The sequence below is a fragment of the Haliotis rufescens genome, unplaced genomic scaffold, assembly GCF_023055435.1.
Source record: "Haliotis rufescens isolate VD_foot unplaced genomic scaffold, xgHalRufe1.0.p SCAF_13, whole genome shotgun sequence".
NCBI lineage: Eukaryota > Metazoa > Mollusca > Gastropoda > Lepetellida > Haliotidae > Haliotis > Haliotis rufescens.
In genome coordinates this window covers 21,277,445-21,299,930 of record NW_025963813.1, presented here as the reverse complement: position 1 = coordinate 21,299,930, position 22,486 = coordinate 21,277,445, and the positions used below count along the sequence as shown (strand labels likewise).

At 39.7% G+C, this 22,486-nt stretch overlaps 1 protein-coding gene across 1 annotated transcript in view; it reads right to left on the bottom strand.

Annotated features, from left to right (window-relative positions):
- LOC124132314 (neuropeptide Y receptor type 4-like) overlaps window positions 1-8,241 on the bottom strand; it is a 64,574-nt gene extending 56,333 nt beyond the window's left edge. The window contains exon 1 of the mRNA XM_046496160.2: window positions 7,879-8,241. The gene's annotated coding sequence lies outside the window, so the exon portion shown is untranslated. The remainder of the gene's footprint in view (window positions 1-7,878) is intronic.
- Between the last annotated feature and the right edge of the window lie 14,245 nt (window positions 8,242-22,486).

Sequence of the window (22,486 nt, the reverse complement as noted above, 5' to 3'; positions counted from 1 at the left end):
CAACTGATGTACATGTAGTTTCATCTGGTGTAGTTTCACCTGGTGTAGTTTCACCTTGTGGTAGTTCCATCTGGTGTAGCTTCACCTGGTGTAGTTTCTCCTAGTGTAGTTTCATCTGGTGTACTTTCACCTGGTGTAGTTTCACGGTTATAGTTTCATCTGGTGTACTTTCATCTGGTGTACTTTCATCTGGTGTAGTTTCGCGGTTATAGTTACATCTGGTGTACTTTCACCTGGTGTAGTTTCACCTGGTGTAGTTTCACGGTTATAGTTTCATCTGGTGTACTTTCATCTGGTGTAGTTTCACCTGGTGTAGTTTCGCGGTTGTAGTTTCATCTGGTGTACTTTCATCTGGTGTACTTTCACCTGGTGTAGTTTCATGGTTGTAGTTTAACCTGGTGTAGTTTCACTGTTGTAGTTTAACCTGGTGTAGTTTCACTGTTGTAGTTTAACCTGGTGTAGTTTCACCTGGTGTTGTTTAACCTGGTGTAGATTAACCTGGTGTAGATTAACCTGGTGTAGTATCACCGGTGTAGTTTCACCTGGTGTAGTTTCACTGGTGTACTTTCACTGGTGTAGTTTCACCTGGTGTACTTTCACTGGTGTTCTTTCACTGGTGTAGTTTCATCTGGTGTAGTTTCACTGTTGTAGTTTCACCTGGTGTAGTTTCATCTGGTGTAGTTTCACCTGGTGTAGTTTAACCTGTTGTAGTTTCACCTGTTCAGTTTCACCTGGTATAGTTTCACAGGTGTGGTTTCACCTGGTGTACTTTCACTGGTGTAGTTTCACCTGGTGTAGTTTCACTGGTGTAGTTTCACATGGTGTACTTTCAGTGGTGTAGTTTCACCTGGTGTAGTTTCACCTGGCGTACTTTCACTGGTGTAGTTTCACTGGTATACTTTCACCTGGTGTAGTTTCAACTGGTATAGTTTCACTGGTGTAGTTTCACCTAGTGTAGTTTAACCTGTTGTAGTTTCACCTGTTGAGTTTCACCTGGTATAATTTCACAGGTGTGGTTTCACCTGTAGTAATTTCACCTGGTGTAGTTTCACCTGGTGTAGTTTCACTGGTTTTCTTTCACTGGTGTAGTTTCACCTGGTATAGTTTCACTGGTGTAGTTTCATCTGGTATTGTTTCACTGGTGTAGTTTAACCTGGTGTAGTTTCATCTGGTGTAGTTTCACTGGTGTACTTTCACCTGGTGTACTTTCACTGATGTAGTTTCACCTGGTGTAGTTTCACTGGTGTAGTTTCACCTGGTGTACTTTCATTTGGTGTACTTTCACCTGGTGTAGTTTCACGGTTGTAGTTTAACCTGGTGTTGTTTCACTGGTGTAGTTTAACCTGGTGTAGTTTATCCTGGTGTAGTTTAACCTGGTGTTGTTTCACTGGTGTAGTTTAACCTGGTGTAGTTTATCCTGGTGTAGTTTCATCTGGTTTAGTTTCACTGTTGTAGTTTCACTGTTGTAGTTTCACCTGGTGTACTTTTACCTGGTGTAGTTTAACCTGGTGTAGTTTAACCTCGTGTAGTTTCACCGGTGTAGTTTCATCTGGTGTAGTTTCACTGTTGTAGTTTCAGCTGGTGTACTTTCACTGGTATAGTTTCACCTGGTGTAGTTTCACTGGTGTAGTTTCACCTGGTGTACTTTCACTGGTGTAGTTTCACCTGGTGTACTTTCACTGGTGTACTTTCACTTGTGTTCTTTCACTGGTGTAGTTCCCCGGTGTAGTTTCATCTGGTGTAGTTTCACCTGGTGTACTTTCACTGGTGTAGTTTCCCCTGGTGTAGTTTCACTGGTGTAGTTTCACCTGGTGTACTTTCACTGGTGTAGTTTCATATGGTGTACTTTCACTGGTGTATTTTCACCTGGTGTAGTTTCACTAGTGTAGTTTCACCTGGTGTACTTTCACTGGTGTAGTTTTACTGGTATACTTGCACCTGGTATAGTTTCACCTGGTATAGTTTCACTGGTGTAGTTTCACCTGGTATAGTTTCTTCTGGTGTACTTTCACCTGGTATAGTTTCACTGGTGTACTTTCACCTGGTGTAGTTTCAGTGGTGTAGTTTCACCTGGTGTAGTTTCACTGGTGTAGTTTCTCTGGTGTAGTTTCATCTGGTGAAGTTTCACCTGGTGTACTTTCACTGGTGTAGTTTTACTGGTATACTTGCACCTGGTGTAGTTTCACCTGGTATAGTTTCACTGGTGTAGTTTCACCTGGTATAGTTTCTTCTGGTGTACTTTCACCTGGTATAGTTTCACTGGTGTACTTTCACCTGGTGTAGTTTCAGTGGTGTAGTTTCACTGGTGTAGTTTCACCTGGTGTAGTTTCTCTGGTGTAGTTTCATCTGGTGTAGTTTCACCCGGTGTAGTTTCACTGGTGTTGTTTCACCTGGTATAGTTTCACAGGTGTTGTTTCACCTGTAGTAATTTCAACTGGTGTAGTTTCACCTGGTGTACTTTTACTGGTGTACTTTCACTGGTGTAGTTCCACCTGGTATAGTTTCACTGGTGTAGTTTCACCTGGTATAGTTTCACCTGTGTAGTTTCATCTGGTGTACTTTCATCTGGTGTACTTTCATCTGGTGTACTTATATTCCCGGCCGCATCATACCAAAAGACTTTTAGAAATAGTACCTGTTGTTACCCTGTCAGGCGGTCGGCATTAAGGGGCTAAAACAAGGGCTGGTCGGCTCGGAGTCAGTATACTGTGTCTGAGTGGGGTATTCATGTCAAACTGCGGCATGGTATCTCAGTGGACTAGAACTATAAAATCGGCATTAGTCCGGACCAGTACAAACGCACGCACACGCACACACACACGTACATGCACGTCGCTGTATAAATGCAATAATCTTGGACGCGACGTGAAACCCAATTTCATCTCACCTTCAGATGTGATGGGACAGAAGGAAACTGGACAGGACGCGGAAAAGTATCACTACAAGTATCACTACCCCTCTAAATGCCACAACTCTAGCATACTGTCTTATTAATCAAAGCGATCTGAAAACCAACAAAATACAATGGACTCAACTGAAATAGTGTTCACACTAGATTTAAAGCCCTCTGTGCTCTTCGTGATTTTGATGTCTCTATTAATACCACATCCAGGCGCAGCGATGACTACTGCCATAGGCTAATTTACGTATCACGTGACCGAACCAACAGTCCCTCTAGCAAACATGACACCCAGTCCGAGATTAGTAAACGATCCACCCCGTGGAGATCCGGGGTAGAATAGGTCTGCAGCAACCCATGCTTGCTGTAAAGGGCGACTATGCTTGTCGTAAAAGGCGACTAACGGGATCGGGTGGTCAGGCTCGCAGACTTGGTTGAAGCATGTCATCGATCCCAATTGCGTGGATCGATGCTCATGATATCAATCAAAGGATTGTCTTGTCCAGACTCGGTTATTTACAGACAGCCGTCATATAGCTGTAATATTGCTGAGTGCGGCGTAAAACAACAAACAAACAAACCAACCCTGGTTTGTAAACAAACACGCTTAAACTGAAATCAGAGCAGCCCGGTCCAGAGGAATACTTTCAGTGCGATTTACATATTTCTTTTGCATAATTATTAAGATATGCTACCCCAAATGCGAGAGGGAAGGCATGGCAATATATCAATACACATCAAAATGGCCGCATCACCAGAAGCTTATACGTGGAGCAGTACAACTATTGTAAATAAATTAAGAAATATCCGCAAATGGAAAAAAAGTTTTACACGTCTTAGGATGATTTATCAATGAGAGTAAACTACACAATGTGTAGTCACATCTCGCTGACCTGTGACATAGGTACCCTGTTGACCGCAAGGAACTCTGGGCAGGAGAGTTCACTGATACGATATTAGATCAGCTACAGACAGACATATTTACGTCATCCTGTTGACTTGCGAAAGGGAGGTAACCGTGGGATGCCACGATTAAGTATATTACTATCTACTTATGAACATGATTAGGTTCAAAACATAATGCTGAACGTGTTCAGAAAATAAATAAATAAATCCGCGTAGATGTGAAGAATAGTGTGTGAATGCAGTGATACCGTTGCCAAAAGCAAATCTTGTCTACCATACGCTCAAGAATACATGTGGACATCGCGGATAGAGTGGGGCAATTTGTTATTGTTTTATTATTTGGTTGTTTTCTGGTGATATACTTAAAGTGAAGGGTCGTTTCAGCGTTAGTAATAATCAAAATCATAAAAAAACAATTCAATATTTGTCCATGGCATACAGACAGATCATTATTAATATTTTGGCATTTATAGACATACGTGTGTCTTTTCAGTATAGCTACTGAAAATTACTACTCTGTGTGCCAAGTTCGTGGGCCTTGTCAGTCAATAGATATACTTATTGTTACATTTGCCTGGTGTCCCGGTCTGTACCTGGATTAATGCTAACGCGGCCAAAAACTTAACTCAGTCACTCATAAAACCTTATTAAGTAAATAACGCTTTACTTCCCATGGAAAACACATCACAAAGCTGAGCGTATGACTTATGTCCGTGTTCTGTCCTTGGTGCAGGAGTTTCACCGTTTTGAGTTATGTCCGTGTTCTGTCGTTGATGTAGGGCTGTGTCCGTATTGACTTATGTCCGTGTCCTGTCCTTGATGCAGGACTGTGTTCGTATTGAGTCATGTCCGTGTTCTGTCCTTGATGCAGAAGTTTTTCTGTATTGTGTCATGTCCATGTGCTGTCCTTGATGCAGGAGTTTTTCCGTATTGTGTCATGTCCGTGTACTGTCCTTTGTGCAGGACTGTGTTCGTATTGAGTCATGTCCGTGTTCTGTCGTTGATGCAGGACTGTGTTCGTATTGAGTCATGTCCGTGTGCTGTCCTTGATGCAGGAGTTTCTCCGTATTGTGTCATGTCCATTTACTGTCGTTGATGCAGGACTGTGTTGTATTGTGTCATGTCCGTGTACTGTCCTTGATGCAGGACTGTGTTGTATTGTGTCATGTCCGTGTGCTGTCCTTGATGCAGGAGTTTCTCCGTATTGTGTCATGTCCATGAAATGTCGTTGACGCAGAGCTGTGTCCGTGTTGACTTATGTCCGTGTGCTGTCACTGATGCAGGACTGTGTTCGTATTGAGTCATGTCCGTGTTGACTTATGTCCATGTGCTGTCCTTGATGCAGGGGTTTCTCCGTATTGTGTCATGTCCGTCTACTGTCATTGATGCAAGACTGTGTTGTATTGTGTCATGTCCGTGTTCTGTCCTGGATGAGGAGGTGTCTCCGTATTGTGTCATGTCCGTGTACTGTCCTTGATGCAGGACTGTGTTGTATTGTGTCATGTCCGTGTACTGTCCTTGATGCAGGACTGTGTTGTATTGTGTCATGTCCGTGTTCTGTCCTGGATGAGGAGGTGTCTCCGTATTGTGTCATGTCCGTGTGCTGTCCTTGATGCAGGACTGTGTTGTATTGTGTCATGTCCGTGTTCTGTCCTGGATGAGGAGGTGTCTCCGTATTGTGTCATGTCCGTGTACTGTCCTTGATGCAGGACTGTGTTGTATTGTGTCACGTCCGTGTACTGTCCTTGATGCTGGAGTTTCTCCGTATCGAGTCATGTCCGTGTTCTGTCCTGGATGAGGAGGTGTCTCCGTATTTTGCCATGTCCGTGTTCTGTCCTTGATGCAGGACTGTGTTGTATTGAATTGTGTCATGTCCGTGTACTGTCCTTTCTGCAGGACTGTGTTCGTATTGAGTCATGTCAGTGTGCTGTCCTTGATGCAGAAGTTTCTCCGTATTGACTTATCCGTGTACTGTCCTTTATGCAGGACTGTGTTCGTATTGAGTCATGTCCGTGTTCTGTCCTTGATGCAGGACTGTGTTGTATTGAATTGTGTCATGTCCGTGTACTGTCCTTTCTGCAGGACTGTGTTCGTATTGAGTCATGTCCGTGTTCTGTCCTTGATGCAGGAATTTGTACGGTGACCATTACGTTACTTGTATTTTGATATTTTCCATATACCGTTTAAGGATTTCTGACGTCATACGTGCAATCTCGTAGCTTTGGAATGTGGAATGGCGTGTAATGTAAAAGATTATTTAAGTTTCCTCAAGTTCATCGGTAACAGATTATAGTGAAATGATACTTTTTAAAAAATATTAAAAACAGGACAAATATTATTGAGAAAGCAATTGCTATATGCTTTCCTATCATTTGCGTCATCTATATTTTGGGTTGTCATCATTGATTAATGATGCATTTTAACGTTCAATCGATTATACTGACTGGGCAGCCATCACTATTATGGGCAAAAGCATATTACTAGTCAGGGACATAACCACGATACAGTGTAGTCTCCTATTCTAAAATATATCCTCAACATTGTAGCAATTAAAAAATGTTTGAGCAAACATAAATGCAAACATAAACATGCACTTTAGAAACTACACAATAATGGAAATGGGTATGGCTACAAAACAAACTATCCATGTAGTCACTCGTTTGGGTCGACGGGTTATTTATATTCCTGACCTTCAGTGGTGTTACAGTTTGGAATGACTACCTTTCATGAAGCAATGCTAATCGATATGAGGCTACTTTCCATTACTACAAAATTGTTAATGTTTCTGCGGGCTTCTTCTACGGCGGAAATCACAGTGATTCTTATTAACGCAAATATGAGCGTGGTGCACACAGGTACAGATTTAATGGTGCAAAACTTTAAAATTCGAAAAGTGTTCAAGCAATAAGGTCATGTTCTGAAATTCCTCCTTAGTTCTACGCATACATGTTTATATCATGCTGCCATTCAACGGAGATCTGATTGAGCGTGTGTCATATTTCGGAATCCTTCAAGTCATTACCAAAATATTATGGTACGTGCATATAAGGATATTATGAATTCATTGTTATTTTGAGGTCTGTTTCGTATTTGGTAATGTAATTATTGATACTCAACTTGAAACATTATAAGAATAATACATGTATACACACACGCACAAGCACGTGCACACGCACACATACATGACCGCACCTCCACCCCATCCGCCACCACCGTCACCACCGAAATCACCACCCATACCGACAATAACACATAACGACGAAACCCCAAACAACAGGCAAAAAAGATCTAAAAGTGTTGAATTTGAGTTCGTTATATTGTAAATCTGGAATCGATGTTGTGTTTCAATTCTCCAATGGACTGGGCGACATGTTTGCGCATGGGATCACTGTTCCTAACATTTGCATCGATTTTCAAAACACTCATGTGTGTCCATTGTTCTCAACGATCCGTGCGCAGTACCCAATTTGATATTCTCTCGATGATATATAATTTCACGTTGATGTTACCTTATGCGTATTACGAAACTCATCGTTTCAAGCAGAAGCACTTGTCCATCTCTCCCCAATGTCATGCGAGGTTAAGTGCAGTATGTTAACATTTCGCGCGATGATGCGTATGTTGACCGTATGCATCCTTTCACAAACAAAGTAGGACATGCTCGCATACGTTTAAACGAACACTTGAAAACAAACACTCGGTTTTCAGTTTGTAAAATGTTTGCATGTTGAATGTTTTGTCTCGGTGCCGCTTTCATATATTGTCGGTAACACTGGCAATGAGCAAAGGAATTGGAATTACATCCAGGTGTGTGCGCAATACTGTTGACGTGATTACAATTATGTCTGGTGGAAATTTGTTATGTATAATTATATTATTTTTGTAGCCAATGGTATAAAATGTATAATATGTTGCAACATAAAATGCATATAGTTTTGAAATAATATAGTGTTGTAGATTATTTCATTATTATCCGATTCGACTTTTGCACCTTTATACTTCTTTTGAGATTGAATAATTAAGCGTATGCAAGTTTCCGTAGAATCAACCTTATGCAAATTATAAATTCGTACCTTCTACTTTCCGAATGTGCCGGGCATCAGTCTTGAAACGAAATGTTCAGGTGGCCGTTAAGAAACCTCCATACTGCTCAACATGCCGCGGCAGGGTTTGAGAGACACACACAACTTCATCCAATATACCTTTCTTCGTGTGATTCCAGTGAGAACCCTTGACAAGATCTTTCAAACAACTACCAAAGTGCACACAAAAGGTGGATGCTACTCAAAGATAGCTGTGCATACACGAAAAAAATGTCTTGGGTATAATGAAGTCCAAGTTAAGGAATATCACTTCTTCTTGGAGATGGTCAAACTTGCAAACGATCAATGTGTGATGTGAAACGCGCGGCTGTGTACGTCCACACTGGAGCGTTGATAAGCTCAACTGGTGGAGTTCTCGGCGTATCTATAATAGTGAGCCAGTCATGTCTGTGGAGCCTGGTCACACGTCACCACAATAAGGACACGTCAGTGGCGAACACACACAGAGAGGTGATTGTATGCACAATGATCTAATATACATTTAGCTTATTATCAATTTGTACATGCTTCCATACCGTGTATGTGTGTCTGATAATCACATACCTTTCACATGTAATTGTGTAGGATGTACATGTATTTCCTCGGACGATCATGTGGACAGCTCAAAAATTAACTTAGGCAATGTAGCGGGCACTTCATACGAAATATATTTAACTTCTGTTTACGATAACGTGTTCATTTTCATTACGAATTATATTAGATCGCTCATGAAGAAACATATATTTATGCAAATATTATACTGTATGATATGTTGCTTATATCTGTTTATTGTTGTAGTTTTTGTGGTTACCATTTGTACTTGTAGTAACGTCAGGATAAATACAAGCAGGGTGCCAGATGTTCATGGTTTGCGGCTGTAGATATCATTAACCGATGAATATATGACCCCACCATGTAGGTACTGCATTGCTTTGTGCAGATACTACATAAGAAGGCTGCCTGAATAACATCACTCACATACAAGTGACCATTATACAATATATACGATACTACATAAGTAGGCTGCCGGGAAAAAACATCACTCACATCCATGTGACTAGTATACAATACAATATATACGATACTACATTAGTGACTAACGATACTACATTAGTAGGATGCTTGACTAATATCAGAAACACACATGTGACGAGTACTCAATATACGGGATACTACTTTGAAAGCATGTCCGAATAACATCACTCACATACATGTGACTATTATACAATATTTTCGATACTACATTAGTAGGCTGCCTGAATAACAACACTCACATACAAGTGACTGGTACATTATGCACGATGCTATATTAGTAGGCTGCCTGTATAACATCACTAGCACACATGTGACTAGTACACAATATACCCAACACAACATTAGAAGGCTGCTCGAACGACATCACTCACATACAAATGACTAGTACAGAATATACGGGATACTACATCAGTAGGCTGCCTGAATAACATCACTCACCTACAAGTGACTAGTACACAATATACACGATACTACATTAGTAGGCTGCCTGAATACCATCACTCACATACAAGTGATTATTATACAATACAGTATATATACGATGCTACATTAGTGACTATTATAAAATATTACGATACTACATTAGTAGGATGCTTGACTAACATGACAAACACACGTGTGACGAGTATTCAAAATATACACCATACTACATTGGAAGCATGTCCGAATAACATCACTCATATACATGTGACTTTTATACAATATAGACGATACAACATACGTAGGCTGCCCCAATAACATAATTTACATACAGGTGAAAAGTACGCAATGTATACGATACTACATTAGTAGGCTGCCTGAATAACATCACTAACATACAAGTGACTATTATACAATATATACGATACTACATTAGTAGGCTGCCTGAATAACATCACTCACATACAAGTGACTATTATACAATATAGACGATACTACATTAGTAGGCTGTCTGAATAACATCACTAACATACAAGTGACTAGTTCACAATATACACGATACTACATTAGGAGGATGCTTGACTAACATCAATAACATACGAGTGAATAGTTCACAATATACACGATACTACTTTGGAAGCATGTCCGAATAACATCACGCGCATACATGTGACTATTATATAATATTTCCGATACTACATTAGTAGGCTGCCTGAATAACATTACTCACATACATGTGACCATTATACAATACAGATTATATACGATGCTACATTAGTAGGATGCTTGAATAACATCACTAACATACACGTGACTAGTTCACAGTATACACGATACTACATTAGTAGGCTGTCTGACTAACATCACCAAAATACAAGTTCATAGTTCACAATATACACGTTACTACATTAGTAGGCTGCCTGAATAACATCACTAACATACAAGTATCTAGTACACAATAAACACGATACTACATTGGAAGGCTGCCTGAATAACATCACTAACATACAAGTGACAAGTGCACAATATACACGATACTACATTAGAAGGCTGCTTGAATAACATCACTTACATACAAGTGACAAGTACACAATATACACGATACTACATTAGAAGGCTGCTTGAATAACACTAATCACACACAAGTGACAAGCAGATGTACACAATATTCACGATACTACATTGGAAGGCTGCCTGAACGTCATTAACATACAAGTGACTAGTACAAAATATACACGATACTACATTAGTAGGCTGCCCTTTCCGCCGCAAAACAGCATCGGCAAGATTGATGTGCTGCATCGCACAAAATCGTCATTATCCTGCGACTTGGAGAGGAATTCACTGATCCCATGACAGCTGAATCTTACTAAATGTTGATCTGAAATCCGGAGAACGCCAACTCGCACATGTGGTGATTAATCCGTTATAGGACAGGTAGGAAAGATACGATATTTGTTTGGTGAAAGCACGTCATATGTTGTAATGTGTTCGTAAAAAGTAATAACAAGTTACGGGAGAATATCAATAATGTTAAACACACACCTATACGATGTCTATGTAATCCATGAACGTGCGTGGTTCTGGATTGGCTGTGCCTGAACCTGATGCGTTCCCATTTACTGCAGTGACTGCAAACCAAGGGACCTGCACCAAGGGAACCCCAGTCTTCACAATGAGATACCCAAGTCTAGTCAGTCATAGAAACGAGTTATCTTTCCATGATCTGCATTAAAAGCAATTCTACAGGAAGCATGGGACGGAAGATGTAGCAGAATATCCATTGCGACATTCCGCCAGAGTTGGAAGCTGTATTTAACTTAAGAAATACAATAATTCACATAGAAGGAAGACCACGTTGTTGGAGCAGTTGACAGCACCAGAATTAGGAGTTATGCGTTGCAGCCATGACATTTGTCCACCTGACGTTGCAGAACTAATCAACATGAAACTGTTCTTAAATCAGATATCTGCGTTGAGTCTTCTTCTACAACAACAACAAAGGCAGCTGTCTTTGAATTGCAACCTGGAGAATAATGCAAATTGGCTGTTAAATGTAAGCAGACTGAAGACTGGCATATCGAGAATGTAAGCAGACTGAAGTGAGTGAGTGAGTGAGTGAGTTTGGTTTTACGCCGCTTTTAGCGATATTCCAGCAATATCACGGCGGGGGACACCAGAAATGGGCTTCACACATTGTACCCATGTCGGGAATCGAACCCGGGTCTTCGGCGTGACGAGCGAACGCTTTAACCGCTAGGCTACCCGACCGCCCCTATGCAGACTGAAGACATGCATATCAAGAATGTAAGCAGACTGAAGACTGGCACATCGAGAATGTAAGCAGACTGAAGACTGGCATATCGAGAATGTAAGCAGACTGAAGACATGCATATCAAGAATGTAAGCAGACTGAAGACTGGCATATCGGGAATGTAAGCAGACTGAAGACTGGCATATCGAGAACGTAAGCAGACTGAAGACTGGCATATCGAGAATGTAACCAGACTGAAGACTGGCATATCGAGAATGTAAGCAGACTGAAGACTGGCATATCGAGAACGTAAGCAGACTGAAGACTGGCATATCGAGAATGTAAGCAGACTGAAGACTGGCATATCGAGAATGTAAGCAGACTGAAGACTGGCATATCGAGAATGTAACCAGACTGAAGACTGGCATATCGAGAATGTAAGCAGACTGAAGACTGGCACATCGAGAATGTAAGCAGACTGAAGACTGGCATATCGAGAATGTAAGCAGACTGAAGACATGCATATCAAGAATGTAAGCAGACTGAAGACTGGCATATCAAGAATGTAAGCAGACTGAAGACTGGCATATCGAGAACGTAAGCAGACTGAAGACTGGCATATCGAGAATGTAAGCAGACTGAAGACTGGCATATCGAGAATGTAAGCAGACTGAAGACTGGCATATCGAGAACGTAAGCAGACTGAAGACTGGCATATCGAGAATGTAAGCAGACTGAAGACTGGCATATCGAGAATGTAAGCAGACTGAAGACTGGCATATCGAGAATGTAACCAGACTGAAGACTGGCATATCGAGAATGTAACCAGACTGAAGACTGGCATATCGAGAATGTAACCAGACTGAAGACTGGCATATCGAGAATGAGCACTTCTCAGTTCCTTCATCACATCCATTGTAGGAGATTGCGAAATAGTTTAACGCCATAGCTGGACTAATTTGAAACGGTTTTGTAATAAAGGAATGCTCCATGGGAACAGTCGCGAGGACACATCAACTTATTTTTGTCATTTCAATCTTAACATGTTGCTTCATCGATGTAAGATATAGAGGATTGTTCTTGTGTCGAGTAAAATATTATGTTCCTCTCACCGAGTGACGGAGAGAAAGGAGTTATTTTCACGAGTGCCTACGGGTGGCTGACGGGGATAAAGGAGATATACGCCACTCGTGAAATATCTCATTTTTCCCCGCCACGTAATGAGAGAAACATAATATTTTACTCGACACGTGAAATATCATATTTATTATATACCTTTTGTGTTGTTGTCAACCGGGAAATTTAATTATTTCATAACAAATGTAAAACCTTGAAACGTAAATTCTCCCTACCTAACACACAGGGACGGTTCACAACCTCTTGTATTTGGGAGTAAAAAAGTAGTTTCGAGTTTGCAAAATCTTAAAAAATATATGTATATAAGTAACAAAAAAAACACATTTTGGGTCACGATAATTCTGTATCATACATATAGATATAGTAATATACAAAATCAACTTTAAACTAAAATATTCGAGGCCGCTGTTTGAAGTGGAAGAATACACGCTGGTCAAGTAACAAAAATTCGCTTTGCGAAACGAACAGCCGAGTTAAGTGAGAAATTTTTCAGTTTATAACAAAACATTTTCAAGAGAATAACAAACGGCACGATGCGATATTAACTCCATGAATGACCATCTGTAATTATTTTGCCTTGTCAATGTGGAACTAACGTTAAAGGGAAGTCGTTAAAACGCCGCTTTTAACAGTATCCCAGTTATATCACGGCGTGTCAGCTTAATGTGGGAGGAAAGCCCGAAGTGAAGCAGGTCTCAGACGTTTGCCACTTCGGTGAAACCCACGAGCACGGGTATGGTGCTGACAAAGCTAGAAACATAATCGGGGCGAACCGGGATTCGAACCCACAATCATAGGTTTCTGGCTTATCCAAGGGATACATCTCTGCACTGGGAATCGCGGCGCCTTTGACGACTGGGCAACCCGTGCACCCGGAGACAATTGGAGGAGAGGTCATACTTGTATGACAATTGTTCTGTCAATGTGTTATGTTCACAGCAGTGAAATATCGAGTGTTATGTACCTTGCATTAACTATATCACTCTTCTCAACTTCCGAAAAATCGGTCTTTCACACTGAATTATATAATTAAAGTACATATCACAGGAAGGGAACGAAAAGTGACCGTGTTGTACACATTAAAGCTCTGGGCCCTTGCCAATTGTACACGCATCCCACTGAGACTTCTCCCAGGAACCGCTGCCTTGTCGAACCCACTCAGAACATTTCGGAATAGGGGGGGGACTCAAAAGTCTTCGAGGAAAACATCAGGGATTTCATTTTGTGAGCTCATGGGTGGGTCATCAGTGACAACTGCATCAGGTAATTTAGGGAGAACAATGCGAACGTCCATTTGCAATTTCGGATCTGCTACTTTTGAAACTTGAGGTTTCGTGCAAAGGCGCCTGACGAGTGTTGGCAGTTTGTTAACCTGGTTCACGGCGCATATACAGTTTCAGTCGCCGGAGCTGGTCGTATATATTCTTCTCTGTCAGAAATGCATACATTGGAATGGCTTCAATAATTTGCTATTTATTCATTCGTGGTATTTTAGACCACACTGCTGCTTTCGCAACTTAAGTTGGTACGTCCAGTTAATTCTTGGATGGGTTCTGTGCCTCCCCCTGGGGTTAGTCCAATCTCCAGTTTGGTTGGTTTGTATACCGGTGGGAGGCTGACTGGGCTCCGGAGGTAAAAGATGAGTTTCTTCTTGACGTTCTGTAACCCTGTGTTGAACCTGTTTCGGGGTTTAGCCCCACTGAGTGATGTACGTTTGCTTCAGGGGAATACATCCTCCATATCTAGGCCCATCACGGAGAGGCGTACATCATCAGACCATTATTATTATTACTATTATTATTATTTATTATTATTACTACTTTTTGTTTAATTAGCAGAGATATTTATGGTATGGCGGACGTGATGAGGCTTTATGTTTACATTTTGAGTACTTTCTGTTCATACGTTTCTATTCCCAATATAAGGGGACATAGACATGGAGTAGTTTTGCTGATAATTGATAAAAACATTTTTTTTTTTGTAGTAAATAGTATCGTTTAGTTAATGCATCCATGGGACGACGATGCCAGTCAGTTTAGGACTCTAATGGTAGCCACAAAAGATAATAAGAACAGATGACCTTCCCCTTGAAAATCTACTGTTCCAAGTGTGTCATAGGGAACCTGGGTCAGTGACAATGATGTGTGCCAAGCTGTTGATTATTTAAGTGATGTAAAATATACATCTAAAACCACTTTTGCCTTTCTTTTATACAGCAGCGTATGTGTGCATTCTGATCTACTCAGATCATGTAAACGTTCTTTGGATGTGTGTCATGACCCTATACAATAACTACGTTTCAAACTGTTACAAAACCATCACTTATTAATTATCTATGGTAACCGTCATCAAGGCCTGTTATATCTAAGATCAACGACACATTCCTTCGGGTGGGAACACACATCCATACTCAGTAAGGAGACCCGGGCTACTGTCAGATCCCTGTGGTGCTCGTTATGAGCCATTCCAAGCACAGAATTTCACTCTGCCAACATAATATGTTTGTACATGAGTCCGCATCCAATATCAGATCCATCCTTTCCCCAAAGTACGCGACAAAAGATTCTCAAGAAGTACCCTCAAGAGACGAATACCAACGATGTCGTCATTTTATGTCGCATGTCAGGACAATTAACATCCAACATTATGGCTATACAGATTACATGCCATCAGTACGGCCGCCTTCACTAAAAGACGACTACGCCTGTCGTGGGCTTTTTTTTGTTACACATAATTTTTATCCAGTTATTTTCCTCGGAGGGTTTCTTATATATGTTATGCTGTGCTGGACATCTCGGACTCTGTGTGCGATGCAACAAACAGAGTACTAGCATTAGCAACACTATTTCGTCTTATCATACCCTTCATACGACTGGGGGCTGTATTACCTGCGTAATTTCCAGCACGTGTTTCTTTTTACAAACAAAACGTGGACTTTAGCAATATTGGTTGTCTTTCACCATGTCAGCCGCAAGTTATAATCAGAAAGGTTATTCGCTATCGCAATGTCTTTTGCTCATTTGGAAGGTCCGTGGTACGTGCCCATTAGGTAAGATTAAAATTTAAAACTCACAATAACTTCATGTTTGTTCAATCTTCACGATTGTGGAGTCAATTTTTTTACTTGAAGTTATCTTCTGTCATGTGTATCAAGATGAATAATACATCGTTATGTCTTTTTTGCTTTTTACCAACCTCTGAGCAAATCGGGGCGTTCGCTAGTCACGCTGAAGACCCGGGCTCGATTCCCGACATGGGTACAATGTGAAAAGCCCATTTCTGGTGCCCCCCGCAGTGACATTGCTGGAATATTGCTAAAAGCGGCGTAAAACAATACTCACTCAGCGAATCCCCTTGGGTCAAAGAAAAATGACAGCTTTTCCGAAACCTCACGTCTTTTTTGATGCAGCTTAGCATTACCTGATTCAGTCATCAACACATTTTAGTTTATTGTGTCAAATATGTAAATGTTGAATATAACAAAGTCCTACTGTCATCCTTATGAACGTCTGATAACTTACTCATTTAGTGATATCTGTCTTTTTAACTTACATTGTACAAAACTAGAGGGTCACAGTAGGCCCTTACCATGTCTTGCCCTTTTCTAGTTATCAATGATGATCAGAAATGCTGTCTCCTCGGGCATTATTTTTATGGTATAGCTACTAAGTAGATACGTTTAATACTTAAAGAAAAGACATCATGTTCTATTTGCAGCACTTGTCCACATTGAACATCCGTTTACAGCTAATGTCAAAATCGATGCTCAAATTGTCTACGCCTCCTATGTTTACAACGATTTAAAAGCTGAAAAAGTAGGCGGCTTGTAAATACGACCTAGACATCTCATCTGTCGTCGTCTACCATACCATATTCAAGACGTGTCACTCTCCAGATGTTTTATTGACGATGAGATACACGTGTATATAAAAGTAAAATTATACTGAATACACAATGTAAATATACATTTTGGAAAAAATTATATATATTTTTGACAGTGACGTAATAGTTCTTATGCATGACGCACGAGGGTTACAACATATCCGATTGTTACGTAGAGGTTGTCACTACTGCATAATGCACCACTATCACACTGCAATGCTTTGACTTATTAGAATCGTTCAGTTCACAACTTAAATAGCCAAAAGTGATATCTTCCTATCAGTATTGATGTATGATGAACAATGAACCCTTTTCCTGATTTATTTAAGAATTCTTACAAACGTTTGCACGTCGGTTTTTCGATTCATCCCTTAATGAGCCGACAAAAACACACAGTCAATCCTTATAATTAAATTCGACAAGATATACATATGTTATCTATAATAGTTTAAACTTAGCAGAAAAAAAATGACGAGATTGATAAACATTCCAGGTGTAGGAATACATACTGTTGCGCTACACGAATCAGGTGACTGTTTGATTTGACTTGACCCGCCCATAAAGTCAACAGCCAACCAACGGTATAGTGTAGCAGCGAGTATGTGATATATGTTGGTGGAGCACACACAACACGAAGCTACTTGTCGGTTCAGCCATCTTTATTTGGAGTGCATCATAAACAATCATAATAATAATATACCCTGAAAATATAATAAAAACATCAAAAGTACTATCGCAGCGATGACACACAATTACCTATATATGTAGCAGGTTGTAAACTATTTCTAAGTAACTGTATAAAATTGTCATTTGTAAATACTATGTGAACCCATTATAGTCACACAAAATATTAATTTAGAAGGATAACTAGTTATTAAGTTTGACCCATATATATCACCATGGAGACACAAATAAACCAATTCCATGATTACACATACTTATCTCAATACCAAGAAAAACATCGGATACAGATAGTAGCCATGACATATGCATCATGTCAATATTTCTTTCAAAAAAGAAATATTACCAATATAAATCATAAAATACGTTACGATCCCTATATACAATTATGTTCCCCACTTACCACTGTGTGGCATGACATTAACCAGAGGCATGCTGTCACATTCAAGGGTGGGTTAAGGTCACGTCATTCTATAAAATATTCTGTAAATAAGTTATAAAAACAACACATGTCCCAAACATACGTTCTTATTCCATATGACATTCATACAGTTATAGGTTTAGGAAATGTTTAAATAATAATTTAGTTTAGTAAAGTTTATACTGGTTATACAGTATTTAACAAGCTAACATATTGTATAGATGCAATACGATACAACATAGATTTACATGAATTAGATTCCACATACAACTAACTGTACTGATAGTTGAAATACCCACTTTACTTTAACTACCAGCTAAGTTTTTTTATGCACTGATGCATTAATCTAACACCTCTTAAGAAATACAAAATGTACAAGACCATATACAGTATATGAAATACACAAATCAAATAAACTATCCTGGATAATGATTTCCTCAAATCACAAGCACCGAGTTCCAAGAATACACACAATATTTAACAGCCACAATCAGCAAGGAGCTGATTTTAAGGGAAACGATCAGAGTGACCTCCTGAAACACATGTGTAACACGGCCTACTAGACATGCCTGACAGAAACCTTTAAAACTAAATACACAGTAGATAGATAGAATGAGCTGACCGGAGAAACAAAAGTTGAAAGACAAAAGAAACTTGTGCAGAGTGCACGCGCATGGGTCAAATCTGGCCTGACCCAGTAAGGTGGATATTGTTAAGTGCAAGGTGCAGGGCTAGACTTATTGTATTGAGGACTTGTGTAACTTTGTAGTGTACTGTATGTAAAGTTAAAAGCTGAAATGAAACATCTAAAATATCTAACTTATGTGTATAAATACTTAAAGCTTGGCCTCGATAGCATCAAACAAAGTTTAAAGGACCTGTCAATCAAGGCAAGAGGCGAGAAGATCTGCAACTGTCAGACTGTAACGAACCGGAACAATATACCAGAAGAAGGCGGTCGTTTCCAAATTCATGGTTAGTAACTGTCAGATTCAAACATTAGTTTACTGAAAACGGAAAGACACATTTGGAGAAATGCGATGAGAAATGAAACACAAAGACATGAACTTTGTGGAGCCTGGACGAGCGACCCTTCACGTTGTTGTTGCATTCCTCCTCTCCCTCCGGCCTCGGTGGACAGTCTGGCAGCTGAATATGCATGAATGTCGCTGTATGATGTTTTTTACATGATGATACAGGTGAGAAGAAAGGGAATGCCCTCGACTTTAATTGGGATTGCCCGACATTCCGTAGTAATAACAGTAGTCTGCTTCGGTTGGCTCGGCTACATTTTTGTACATGCATTGGGAAATGGATGCAATAACACGTGACCAGTTCAGCTAATTAAAATGCAGGAATTACAGTGAACACAACGAAAATTTATTTATGTACGAACTTGCGAATTGGTTTCAGGCTAATGAAATAATTACATGGACTGCAAACTAAAACAAATCGAATCAAACAGTAGTATAGACAATGACAGTTCTGGACCACTACAGAGGGATTTTTTCATGTCAAAATGATGATGTGATTCGACGATCGTCATGAGATTATACTAAATTGTAATGAAAATATTCTCTATTATTTTTGCTCATAAGCATTACATTATTTTGAACAAAGTGATATTCAACATTTTTACTAAGTTCTTCATTCATTTTACTAGGAGACCAGACTATATTCTCTTTTTCGAAATTTGAAAGACACAATTGATGACCGTATTTGGTTGGTTTGACATCACTGATATAATATATACCCTGTGGTAATTCTCTCCATTTGATTGGCTTCATTATTATATACCTATGTAAGCATTTGTTTAAATGTGATCAAACAATCTATTTTTAATCTCCAACTAGTTCTTTGGTTTTGGCACTGAATAATTGAAGCGCTGTTGTCTCCCTTGTTCTATGAACTTTTTTTTATCGCCTTCACTAATACCATTGGTCTAACGAGAATTTGACCGAATCTCCTGCTTCATTGCATTGTATTTTGTGAGTTCTGACAACACTAAATAAAACTCCTCCTCGGATATCTTACAATCGGCCAGTGCTGTTGAAATATGATCCTCAATGCTGTTCAACTTTGCTTCGGTGAGCATCCTAATATTATCACGTTTTAATGCTTTCTTTTGCAACTTAAGAGAAATAAATTTTATCGCTATTCCCGCCAGTCCTGAGACTCTGGCCACTACTTCCATGCCAAGTACGATAGGCTCGGCGATTATAGTTAATAATAAACCAACACCGGCTACACTGAGTCCCATGCCAGCTGTTATGAGCATAGTGTCAACTCCATCGAGAGCATTCACAGCTCTACGATACTTTTTATACAATCCAAGTCTAAGTTCCCTCTCCTTCTCTATTCGATGTTTAATATTGCTTATTTGATGTAAGCGAAATCCATCAACAGTATCAATCTTTTCAGATGCTTCATCGAGTACCGGATATAAACCCATAATGTATATTATTATATCATATAATAGTCTTTAATTGGTCTTGCTTCAATGTTTTGAGAGTATACATCAACCTTATGAAATGTATATTATACGGCATAAATATCTTAGTAGTAGTAGTGGTTTATTTCAGTAAATCAGGCCACAGGCCCATTTTACAATATATATTCAAGCATTCAAACATGTTGCGCCACAAGTGCATGTAGTAATATCAATACTAATCAGTACAAGTGTATCTGAGACCGTATACATATGATGGTAGAATTAATAGTTTATATAATGGACAACTGCTTGCTCCTCATTTTAAGAGAAAAGAATGTAAACTTGGCAAGATTATTGATTGTGAAAGCATAACTGGTAAAAAATCCAATTGTATCTATGAAGTATGGGAGAAGAGTTACTCCCCTTTCTCCAGTGTTTAAAATCAACATCCCATTCGACTCATTTTGTGTGAGACTATGTCCAAAAGGCTTAAAAAATTCATCATTGAGTGAGCATACGCTGTAATACCGATCAGATATAGTGTACACATCTCTATCAAAAAATAACTTTTTATTTTCTCTCCCATCACTTATATTGGTCAAACGCAGGTAAAACGTTACATCACATAGAGCGACTTCAAGTTGTCCATCCGAGTTATCGATAGTATGAAGCAGTTGAATAGACTGGCCATTTATTATTCCTAGGAGTGTAACATACATATTAGATATACAAAGATACTATATCATAACTTAAATATGAAATCAACTTTTACAGTTGTTTTTTTTAAATTTCCTGATATCTTTGAAAAATACAGGGTCACGTCAACTAGCGATAAAATGGTGCATGATTGGTTCCACAATCGAATGCAATTTTGGCAGAACCAGTTAAACTTTGCCATATGGTGTACCACAACAGGATGTGGCATATCTCTTTATGCCCCAGGATTTGAACTAAATAAGTCTGTTTTATCATTTCACGTTTGCTATCAGATTAGACGTATACTTAAAGAAATTAGTGCCCCATTACCGCAGGATCAAGCCTGGAATACATCAAATAATCCATACAATAGGTTCATGTATGAGCGTATTTGTCAGGAATTTAATGTTTCTACGAGTAAAGATTGGCGTCTGAGTGGAGTTAACCATGGTCTAGGTATTCCGTACACTGGTGCACACTCTGTTAAAGAAGTCAGCGATGATTTACTGAAAAGAGGTCGGCTTATTCCGAGCCTTGCTCTCTCGAGTAACGAGTGGGGAGATGATCGTATGAACTTTAAGAGTGGTGTTACTTTCACCATCCAAAAGGTTGAGCAGTTGTAAGAGTTAATGAATCAATAAGAACTTATGTATGGTCAAATCTTGGTGCACAATCGCAAACACGAACGGGAATAATCGGTTCTGGGACGGCGTTCGATGCGCAAAAACAGTTTGTCGCAAATGTGTCACAAGTTGACATAACATCTTCTATAAAGCGTTATCAAGATGTATTACAGTACGCTCAATCCAAAGAAGACTATGTTTATGCGCCGGAACGATACATGTCTCCGAGTAATATGGAACTTAAGATCGGTCAAGTGATCGGCTATAATAATAAAATTGTTATTGCTACCGATCAACAAAAACCAGGTATAAATTCAGATATTAACACTGAAGTCATAACACAAACAAACACAGGCGAAACGGGAATAGTCAAGCCACAGTCACCACAACAGTCATCTACTGACGCACAGCCACAAGTGCCGCCACATATTGCCGGTAAAAATCAACAACATATCAATGAAAAAACAGCGCTTATAATAGGTGGAGTCTCGGCTGGTTTACTCATGATTTGGATAAATAGTCTTTAACGGATAAGTACAACAGTCCAGCAATTGCTACGATCAGTGCCCATAAGTTTTGACTTAGCCAAGTGGTGGTCTTAGCTAATAAATTCAAGAGCCAGGAAACAATACTCCCTATTATACTGGGAAGTGCAGACGCAGCTTTCCCAGCGAGCTTTCCAAGTGCTTCTCCTAATGCTTTTAAAAGTTTTTTTATCCACTATTTTACACCACCCTTATCACTAGGTGGTGTGCCACCTCCTGTACCGCCTGTACCGCCGGTTAACGCGAAAGTCAAAATCGATATAATAAATCCCAATGCGGTTAAAATACTGGCAATGGTTATTCCCTGTTCTCTGAACAATATTTTAATTTTATCCGCCAGTGTAGTATCATTGCTGAGGACTTGATCGATAGTTTCTCGAATTTGACATATTTGTGAACAAAGTGCCTTTCTATTACTCGAAGCAGCTTCGAGGCGGGCCGATCTTTCTTCTTCTAAGTTACGCAATCTTTCAG